At 36.6% G+C, this 11,435-nt stretch overlaps 1 pseudogene; it reads right to left on the bottom strand.

Annotated features, from left to right (window-relative positions):
- Window positions 1–6,123: 6,123 nt before the first annotated feature.
- Window positions 6,124–6,648, bottom strand: LOC123567902 (protein tyrosine phosphatase type IVA 1 pseudogene; annotated as a pseudogene).
- Window positions 6,649–11,435: the final 4,787 nt, after the last annotated feature.

The raw sequence follows: 11,435 nt of genomic DNA, 5'->3' as shown, positions 1-11,435 counted from the left end.
TGTCATGGGTATTTTGATAGGAATTGCTTTAGATAGTATGAACATTTAACAATATTGATTCTTCCAATCTATGAAATGGAATATTTTTCCATTTTTTAGTGTCCTCTTACATTTCTTTCATCAATGTTTAGTTTTCATTATAGAGATCTTTTACTTCTTTGGTTAATTCCTAGGTATTTAATTTTATGCATGGCTGATGAAATTAGATTACTTTTTTGTTTCTTTTTCACACTGTTCACTGTTGGCATATAGAAATGCTACTGATTTTTGTATGTTGCTTTTGTATCCTGCAACTTTACTGAATTCATTAATCAGTTCTAATAGTTTCCTTAAGAAATTTTTAGGTTTTTCCAAATATAAGATCATATCATCTGCAAACAAGAATAATTTTACTTCTTTCTTTTCAATTTGGATGCCCTTTATATCTTTCTCTTCTCTGATCACTATAGCTAGGACTTCTAGTACTATGTTGAATAACAGTGGTGAAAGCAGGCATCTTTGATGAGTTTCAGATCTTAGAGGAAAGGCTTTCAGTTTTTCCACATTCAGGATTATACTAGCTGTGAGTCTTTCACATATGGCTTTTATCATGTTGAGGTATGTTTCTCTTATACCCAGTTTATTGAGAGTTGTTAATCATGAAGCAATATTGAATTATATTAAATATGTTTTCAGCATCAATTGACATAATCATATGATTTTCATCCTTCATTCTGTTGATATGATGTACCACATTGACTGATTTGCATATATTAAACCATCCTTGTATCCCTATGGTAAATCCCACTTGGTCATGATGAACAATCTTTTAAATGTATTGTTGAATTTGGTTTTCTAGTATTTTGTTGAAGATTTTTGCATCAATAGTCATCAGAAATATTGGTCTATAGTTTTCTTTTTCAGATGTGTCTTTGTCCAGTTCTGGTATAAGGGTAATACTGGCCTCATAGAATAAGTTTGGAAGTATTCTCTACTCTTATTTTTTAGAATAGTTTGAATAAGGTTGGTATTAGTTCTTCTTTAAATGTTTGGTATAACTCAGCAGTGAAGTCATCAGGTCCTGGGCTTTTCTTTATTGGGATAATTTTTATTACAGCTTCGATCTTGTTAGTTGTCATTGGTCTGTTCAGGTTTTGGATTTCTTCATAGTTCAATCTTGTTAGGTTGTATATGTCTAGGAATTTATTTCTTCCAGATTTTCCAATTTATTGACATATAGTTGCTCATAATAGCCACTAGTGATCCTTTGAATTCCAGTGAAATTGGTTGTAATGTCTCCTTTTTCATATATGATTTTATTTATTTATGTCTTTTTTTCTTAGATAGCCTTGCTAAAGGTTTCTCAATTTATCTTTTCAAAAAATCATTTCATTTTGTTGATCTTTTTATTATTTTCTTCATTTCATTTTTATTTATTTCTGCTCTGATATTTATTATTTATTTTCTTCCAATAATTTTAGGTTTAGTTTGTTTTTGCTTTTCTAATTTTTTTAAGATGCATCATTAGGTTGTTTATTTGAAGATTTTCTTCTTTTTTGATGTAAGTGCTTATAGCTATAAATTTTCCTCTTCATACTGCTTTCACTGTATCCCATAGGTTTTGGTATGTTGTATTTCTATGATCATTTGTTTCCAGAAATTTTTCAATTTCCTTCCTAATTTCTTCATTGACCCAATGGTCATTCAGGAGCATATTGTTTAAATTTTATCTATTTGTGCAGTTGCCAAAATTCCACTTGATATTGATTTCTAGTTTTATTCCATGGTGGTCAGAGAAGATGCTTGGTATTATTCCAGTTTTTTTTTTTTTTTTTAATGTTTTAAGACTTGTTTTGTGACCCAACATATGGTCTATCCTTATTCATATGCTGAAGAGAAAAATGTGTATTCTGCAGCCATTGGCTAAAATGTTATCTTAAAATATTCACATTTTTATTACATTAAAAATGTTCTCTTAGAACATTTACATTTATATTGTTCCCTAATGTAAATATCTCTTAGGTCCATTTGTTCTACAGTATAGATTAAATCCAATGTTTCTTTGTTAATTTTCTGTCTGAAAGATCTGTCCAATGCTGAAAGTGGGATGCTGAGGTCTTCAGCTATTGCTGTATGGGGGTCTATCTCTCTCCTTAGCTCAAATAATATTTGTTTTATATCTGGGTACTTCAATGTTGGGTGCATATATATTTATAATTGTTATTTCCTCTTGCTAAACTGACCCCTTTATCATTATATAATGACTTTCCTTGCCTCTTCTTATAGTCTTTGTCTTAAAGTCTATTTTGTCTCGTATAAGTATAGCTACTCCTGCTCTTCTTTGGGTTTCTATTTGCATAGAATGTCTTTTTCCAGCCCTTTATTTGCAGTCTATGTGTGTGTTTATAGGTGAAGTGCCTTTCTTGTAGGCAACAGATACGTGGGTCTTTTTTTAAAAAAAAATTCTTGCAGTCACCCTATGTCTTTTCATTAGAGAGTTTGATCCATTTACAATCAATGCTATTATTGATAAATAAGGACTTACTTCTGCCCCTTTGTTATTTGTTTTCCGTGTGTGTGTGTGTGTGTGTGTGTGTGTGTGTGTGTGTATGTGAAGGTCTTCTCTTCCTTCTTTCCTTCCTTCCTTCTCTTCCTTCTTTCCTTCCTTCCTGACTTTCTTTGACTAAAGGTGGTTTTCTCTGGTGTATGATTTAATTTCTTGCTTTTTATTTTTTGTATATTTATACTATGTTTTTAAATTTGAAGTTATGAAGCCTGTAAATACTGTCGTATAACTCATTGTTTTAAAGTGATGTCAGCTTAACACTGCATAAGCAAACAAATAAACAAGCAACAAAAAAAAACTAATAAAAACTCTACACTTTAACTTTATCCCCCAGCTTTTTAACTTTTTATTTTCTTCTCTTTATGTCTTATTGAAATGTCTATGTATTGAAAAGGTGTTATAGTAATTATTTTTCACTGGTTCGCCATTTAGTCTTTCTACTTAAGAGAGTAAACACATCACAATTATAGTTTTATAATATTCTGTGCTTTTCGGTGTGCTTGCTATTACCAGTGAGTTTTCTATCTTCAGATGATGTCTTTTCTGTTTGGTTTTTGTTTGTTTTCAGACAAGGTCTCACTCTGTCACCTTGGCTGGAATGCAGTGGCACAATCTTGGCTCACTGAAACCTCTGCATCCCAGCTCAAATGATTTTCCCTCCTCAGCCTCCCAAGTAGCTGAGACTGCAAGTGCATGCCACCACATCCAGCTAATTTTTAAATAAAAATTTGGAGAGACAAGGTCTCACTACATTGTCCAAGCTGGTCTCAAGCATCTAAGTTTAAGCTACCCTCCCTCACTGGTCTCCCAAAATGCTGGAATTACAGACATGAGCCACTATACCTGGCCCTCAAAGGATTTCTTCTTGCTTGTTAGTATCTTTCTTTCCAGGTTGAAGAACTCCCTTTAGCATTTCCTGTAGGAAAGATCTGGTGTAGATAAAATCCCTCAGCTTTCGTTTGTCTAGGAAAGTCTTTATTTCTCTTTCATGCTTGAAGGATATTTTCATCAAACGTATTCTAGGGTAAAAGTTTGTTTCCTTCAGTACTTTAAATATGTCATGCCACTCTCTGCTGGCATATAAGGTTTCTACTGAAAAGTCTGCTGCTGGACGTATTGGGGCTCCTTTGTATGTTGTTTCTTTTCTTTTGCTGTTTTTAGGATCCTTTCTTTATCCTTAGTCTTTGGGAGTTTGATTATTAAATGCTTGGAGGTAGTCTTCCTTGAGTCAAATCTGCTTGGTGTTCTATCACCTTTTTGTATTTGAATGCTGATATCTTTCTCTACATTTTGGAAGCTCTTTGATATTATCCCTTTGAATAAACTTTCTACTCCTATCTTTTTCTCTGCCTTCGCGTTAAGATCAATATTGTTAGATTTGCCCTTTTGAGGCTGTTTTCTAGATCTTGTAGTGATGTTTCATTTTTGTTTATTCTTTTTTCTTTTGTCTCTTTTGACTATATATTTTCAAATAGGCTGTCTTCAAGCTCACTAATTCTTTCTTCTGCTTGATTATGCTCTTAAGGAACTCTGATGCATTGTTTTAGCATGTCAATTGCATTTTTCAGCTCCAGAATTTCAGCTCAATTCTCTTTAATTAGTTGAATCTCTTTGTTAAATTTATCTGATGGAATTCTGATTCCTTCTCTTTGTTACCTTGAATTTCTTTGAGCTTCCTCAAAACAGCTATTTTGAATTCTCTGTCTGAAAGATCACATATCTGTTTTTCCAGGATTGGTCCATGGTACCTTATTCAGTTTGGTGAAGTCAAGTTTTCCTGGATGGTCTTGATAGTTGGGGGTGTTCATCGGTGTCTGGGCATTGAAAATTTAGGTACTCATTGTAGTGTACACAGTCTAATCATTTTATTTAAAAATAAAAGACACCTCCACACATTGACAACTACTGAAATTTTAGGTAAATAAGTAAGTTTCAGAAATTATTCTGGGGCACAGTGTTTGTAAACAAGTAAAAAATGGGCATGGTAAAAACTTGGAATCTGGCAATCTGAACACATTGATTTGTAAATCTTCTCTGCCCATAATGGGTCACGTTCATCTTCTCAAAGTTTTGGTTTTTCAATCCCTGATGCAGGTAGGATTCCACATTCCTTTACAACTTTTGTTTCTCCTTCTCCCCACAAAGGCAGTGAAGAGGAATTCCCTATCTCCTTCACCTCATTTGTCTTTCTTTGTCTTTACTCCTGATAGGGAAGGAGTTCGGTTTGTTTTCTTTTTCTCTCTCTTTTTTTTTTTTGTTTTTTGTTTTTTAATGATAAATGCATTTCACTATTTATTTAGATGTTTAAGCTCTCACATTAAGTTTTTACAAGCTGATGGACACTGACAAATTATTTCTCCCACAGAACTAAAGCCACACATCCCCAGACAGTATAAATATATGGTTGAACTAACCTTAATATACATCACTATTTTATCAATTACATAATAAAACAAATTATCAAGTATCCAAATATTAAGTTACACAGCTCGAAAGGCATATAAAATATTAGATGTCTGCTCAGTTCATTAGCAGAAACCCACTTCTTTTTTTACAAGAAAGGTTAGGAAGAGAAGGAAATAAAAAATCACTTTCAAACAAAAATAAGTTGGTAAACAACTTCTGATAAATATGGAAAAAATTACAAGAATTTCAGAAATTTTATGATTAAGAATTGTTTTAGCTACAGTAACAAATCATCTCTACCTTTAAAAAATATTTTACTAAATTAAATGGCATATCCCACATGCTCTGCACAAGACCATGGCAATATTTTGCTAAAAATAATGAATAGCCCCCTTCCATTCTTTTCTCAGGCCTTCCCTGTGAAGTTGCACCTCAGATTGCAAACATTAAATTAACTGTAAGGCCTTTCTGTCTGAAGACATTAAAGACATGTGCTTCTATACAATGTAGATTTTTTTAAATGGAGGTTTTTCATAACAGCACAAAGTAAGATTTATTGAAACACATTAAGTAATCACTGTAAGACTTGGTAAAAAAAAAAAAAAAAAAAAAAAAAAAAAAAAAAAAAGAATCAATGGTTAAGCAAACCTGATACATGCGAGTATGAAAGAGAGCAGGCAAGTCACCATATAGGCCCTACTTTCAATGTTTGAAATGATTGAAGGAATAAACTACATAAGGTCTAGAGTGTTCATAGTTCCTAGGATTTTAGTTCTGTATGGTACTAAAAATATACAAATATTGTGCCAGGTGGCACCTAATCCTCCTAATTTTCTTATATATTGATAAGATTCTGGCGTGGGAATAGATTTAAACAACACATAACTCAATACGGCATGATTTCAGGAAAGGTCAATTGGTACAAATGACAAGCTTATTTTAAATGCTAACAGCAAGAATCTTTTGACAAGTGTCCAAATAGATTCACTGTAACCCAAACACAGAGGTTGCCAAATCTATCTAGCTTGTGGCCTGGTAAAACTGCCTTTCAATACTCCTATGGAAGCTACATTAGACTTGATCACTAAGCCAACATGTTGGCTAATATGTCTAACAAATCAGGTCCTATCTCAAGTTCCACTTCCAAGGCAGTAGCATCAGGGACCCCAGTTTTATTGACTGCAACAGTTGTATCTATGACCACTGGAGTCTTTGAAGCGAAGCCACATCTTTAGGACAATACTTCTCCAAATACAAAAGTTACTTGCTGTTAAAAGCTCGACACTGCTTTTGTCTTATGAATTGTACTGCATCTTCATCTTTCATTTTGCCTTCAATTAATGCTAGGGCAACAAGTACTGGAGCTCTCCCAAGGTCTGCAATGCAATGAACAGCAGTACCACAACCAAGTTCTTTATGAAACTTAAATTTTACAAGACTTAACCAGTTATCAACAATCTGGTTGGATGGTGGTGCACCATCATCAAAAGGCCAATCGAGAACATGGATACCTTCTTTCTCCAGAAGAGCAGTGTCATAAGTTGCTTCACATACTCTTATCTATTGTGAAAACTCCATACTTCTTAAGTTCCTCTATAAATTTGTTTAAGGTCACATTGGTTGGATTGTGTGTAGTAAGAAATCCTCATGTTCTTGTATGTGACTTCCACAGGAACTGGGTGGTTCATTCTAGCCATGTTAATTTAGTTAAAGGACACTCAATAGGGTTATGAAAGAATTTTAAAAGTTGAATATAGAAATGATGCAAAGAAACTGAAGTCTACTTCAATATACTCCACTTGAAATTCTCTGTGCTTTGAGTATGAAGTTGTAAGTAATGATAAATGAAACTAACCTCCTAACAAGAAGCGGCAATTCTTCAATCCAGAAATACCGAGGCAACAGAAAGGAAATGCACTGAGGTTTACCCCATCCAGGTCAGAACTCTTATAAAATGCCCTGTGAGTTTCAATACAACACTTCTGTGTCCAGGATAACCACTCTTTTGGGTGCCTCTTGGTGGAGTAGTAATGAATTTCTACAGTTTCCTTGTTTGCATAGAGGTCGTGCTGTGCCTGGCAGTAATCTCCACTGCCCTTCAGAAACTCCATAAATGTGTGACCAAGAACACCACAGAACTGAGGAATGTGTTTATGCATTGAAAATGGTGGCCTACTGCGTCAATCTCACTGGGAGCTGCAGACCAGAGCTGTTCCTATTCAGAAGTATCGCACTACCTGACTTCAAACTATACGACAAGGATACAGTAACCAAAACAGCATGGTACTGGTACCAAAACAAATATATAGACCAATGGAACAGAAAAGAGGCCTCAGAAGTAACACCACACATCTACAACCATCTGATCTTTGACAAACCTGACACAAAAAAGCAATGGGGAAAAGATTCCCTATTTAATAAATGGTGTTGAGGAAAAACTGGCTAGCCATATGCAGAAAACTGAAACTGGACCCCTTCGTTACACCTTATACAAAAATCAACTCAAGATGTATCAAAGACTTAAACGTAAGACCTAGGACCATAAAAATCCTAGAAGAAAACTTGGGCAATACCACTCAGGTTGTAGGCATGGGCAAAGACTCCATGACTAAAACACCAAAATCAATGGCAACAAAAGCCAAAATTGACAAATGGGATCTAATTAAACTAAAGAGCTTCTGCACAGCAAAAGAAACTATCATCAGAGTAAACAGGCAACCTACAGAATGGGAGAAAATTTTTGCAATCTATCCATCTGACAAAGGGTTAATATCCACAATCTGCAAAGAACTTAAATAAATTTACAAGAAAAAACAACCCCATCAAAAAGTGGGCAAAGGATCTGAATAGACACTTCTCAAAAGAATAATTTATGTGGCTAACAAACATATGAAAAAAATGCTCATCATCACTGGTCATTAGAGAAATTCAAATCAAAACCACAGTGAGATACCATCTCACACCAGTTAGAATGGTGATCATTAAAAAGTCAGCAAACAACAAATGCTGGATATGGAGAAATAGGAACACTTTTACACTGTTGGTGGGAGTGTAAATTAGTTCAACCATGGTGGAAGACAGTGTGGCGATTCCTCAAGGATCTAGAACTAGAACTACCATTTGACCCAGCAACCCCATTACTTTGTATATACTGAAAGGATTACAAATCATTCTACTTTGGTTTATTGTGGCACTGTTCACAATAGCAAAGATTTGGAACCAACCCAAATGTCCATCAATAATAGACTGGATAAAGAAAATTGGCATATATACACCATGGAATACTATGCAGCCATAAAAAGGATGAGTTTATGTCCTTTGCAGGGACATAGATGAAACTGGAAACCATCATTCTCAGCAGACTATCACAAGAACAGAAAACCAAAAAAAAAAATTAAACAAAAAAACCCCACATGTTCTCACTCATACGTGGCAGTTGAACAATGAGAACACACGGACACAGGGAGGGGAACATCACACACCAAGACCTGTCGGGGGATGGGGGGCTAAGGGAGGGATAACATTAGGAGAAATACCTAACGTAGGTGATGGGCTGATGGGTGCAGCAAACCACCACAGCACATGTATACCTGTGTAACAAAACTGCACATTCTGCACATGTACCCCAGAACTTAAAGTATAATAATCCTACAGCTGGCCTAATCCTACAGCTGGTCCCCAGGCAGTGGTGGCAGGGGCTGCAGGGCAGGAGGCAGAGATGGTCGTCGCCAGATAGCGGCGGCCATGTTGCAAGCAGCCAGGGGGTACACCAGACTCTACCATGCGGTGAGTGGCTCCTGGTTTGTCTTCAGACATCAAAGTTATACTACAAGGTATAATCTTGATTCTTTTACTTATTCAAAAATATTTGAGTACCTACTTTCTGTCAGGCACTGCTCTGTGTAATAAGAATATAGCAATGAATCAAATAGAATTCCTGCTGTCATGTAGTCTATATTGTAAAGAGGGAGACAGAACATGAGCTCATCAGGTAATCGCAGAGTTTGTCAGGTGATGAAGTGCTCTGGGGAAAAGTAAAGCAGGGAAAGAGGACAGGTGAGTGATGTGGACCTAAATGAGGTAATCAAGAATGGCTCTCCAGAAAAGGTAATTGTTCAGAAAAAAAAAAAAGTTAAATCATTCAAGAAAAAGCTATGCTTATATCGCAAGTATTCCCTCTACAACTGCTGAAATCAGACTCAAAGGGATGATTGTGAAACTGTATTTGTCAGCTTGGGGATGCAGGGGAAGAACAGAAAAGGGGGGCGGGGGAGCAGAATGTGTTCTTCCTAACAGTGGATTAAGTGCTTGAAACGTATCACATACCCAACAAATGTGCAATGAATCTGAGCATAGTCAAGCTTCACACCTCTCATAAATCGAGGTAATGCAGCAGTCCTATCAAGAACAGTATTTTGGAATGCCAGTATGATGGATCTCCCTTATAGTTCAGCTGGTTTCTATCTCTGCACCTCATCCATCGGATAGTCCTCTGACGGGAAAAAAAAACCAGTGTCATCATGGAGGAAGATAGAGCATCTTATAAGGGAAGTCCTAGCCACATGAGAAAGGAGGGAATTCCTGCCCTCCTAGACCCAAAGGATAGTGTAAAAAGGAGAGTACTACAAAGTTCTCTCTTTGTGTCCTATCCTTGGGTCAAACACTGGGGTAGGGTAGATAGTGCTGCACATTTAACCTTTGCTAGATATGGGAGAATCTGGAACATCAGGGTTTAATAGCATGTTTTCCTCACTGTGCCTGAGGAAAGATGCAAACCCCTGGTTAAAAACCTTGCACGTGGATACATGTCCCAGGAGCAGTAATAGAGAAATGGCTAGGGAGAAAACCCAAAGGTAGAATTCCTGGCTCCTCAAGGCTCATTCAGTATCTAGAACTACACTGTCCAATATGGTAGCCACTGGCCACAGAGGCTCCTTAAATTTAAAGTAATCGAGATTAAATATAATTTAAAATGTGTTTTCTTAGTTGCATTAGCCACATTTCAAGTGCTCAATAACTATGTATGGCTCAAGACTACTGCATTGTACAGCACAAAGAAAGAAGGTCTCCATCATCATAGAAAGTTCTATTAGAGAGCAGTAGTCAGCAAACCTTTCCGTAAAGGGCTAACCAGTAAATATGTTTGGCTTTGTGGACAAGAAAGTCTCTGTCACAATTATTCAATACTATTGTTTTAGCATAAAAGCAGCTGTAGTCTGTATGTACATAAACAAGTATGGCCATATTCCAATAAAACTTCATTTTAAAAAACAGGCTTTGGTCTGAGGGATGCAACGTGCCTGTCCCTGGGAGAGAGGAGCCAAAGTTCCCACATGCCTCAGTAAAGGGACAGAAGCCAGTGAAAGAATCAGTGAGCTACTGGAGGCCTGGGCTAGGGCCAAATTGTGCACCCAGAGGCGATATGGGTCCAGGTACAACTCAGACATATAGGCCAAAGGCCAGACCACAAACCTGCACCCAGATTCAAGGCCATCCTGAGAAGGAGCAGGAAGAGAGGAAAGAAATTCAAAAGACCAACCCCAAATAATCGAAATGATCTAGAAGAAACTGTTTAAATGGAAGAGACAGTGATACTGTCTGTTGGCAGATGTAGGTGGCCCCGCCCACTGTGCCAGTCCCACCACTCCCCATATCCCTAACCCCCTGAGGGAGTAGGAGCTCAGGAGGAAGTTTAAATCTATTATTTTTAAAAAATAAACTACAGTTTCCTTGACTCTCTAAGTTACAGTGAAAATAAAAAGTCAGTGCTGCTACACAGTGTTTTCTCAAATATATATAAAGACACTTTAGAAAGGAAATCTTTGCACTCTTTCTAGGAGCACTGATTTGGGCTAATTCATCCTCTACAGCCCCTCCAGGGCCTCCTTGTGACTGAGGATATACACTAAGGCCTTGTGTGAGGGGAACACTAGCATGGAGGGAGAAAATCTGGGCTCTAGCTGTGTGACTTATACTAAACCTCTAGCCACTCTGGGCTTCAGTGACCTTATCTGCCATATAGGGAGACAGATCAAATGACTCCTAAGTTCTTATTCAGTTCAGAAATAATATTTTATGATTCATCTGAAAGAAATCTGGCTGGGGTTGTGCCCTGTTGTTATAATTAACATAGTTAGCCTGATCACATGTCAATGGATTAAGTCTTAGCTTTACTATTAAGATAAAACTGAATAAGCTAAGTTTCTTCGAGTTCACTGAAAAGTTCTGATATTTAATACTTGGATAGTTGTAAGGACATGCTATCATTCAAACTATATCAGTCTCAGGCTGCCATACTAAAATGCCATAGATTGGGTGACTTAAAGAACAAACATTTATTTCTCACATTTCCAAAGGCTGGAAGTCGAAGATCAGGGTGCCAGCATAATTGGTTTCTGGTGAGGGCTCTCTTCCTGACTTGTAGATGGCCACCTTCTCACTGTGTCCTCACATGGCAGGGAGAGACTGAGCTCTCTGGTGGCTC

Source organism: Macaca fascicularis, chromosome 12 (assembly GCF_037993035.2).
Source record: "Macaca fascicularis isolate 582-1 chromosome 12, T2T-MFA8v1.1".
NCBI lineage: Eukaryota > Metazoa > Chordata > Mammalia > Primates > Cercopithecidae > Macaca > Macaca fascicularis.
The sequence above is the reverse complement of the archived record's forward strand: the minus strand, read 5'-3'. Positions and strand labels throughout refer to the sequence as shown.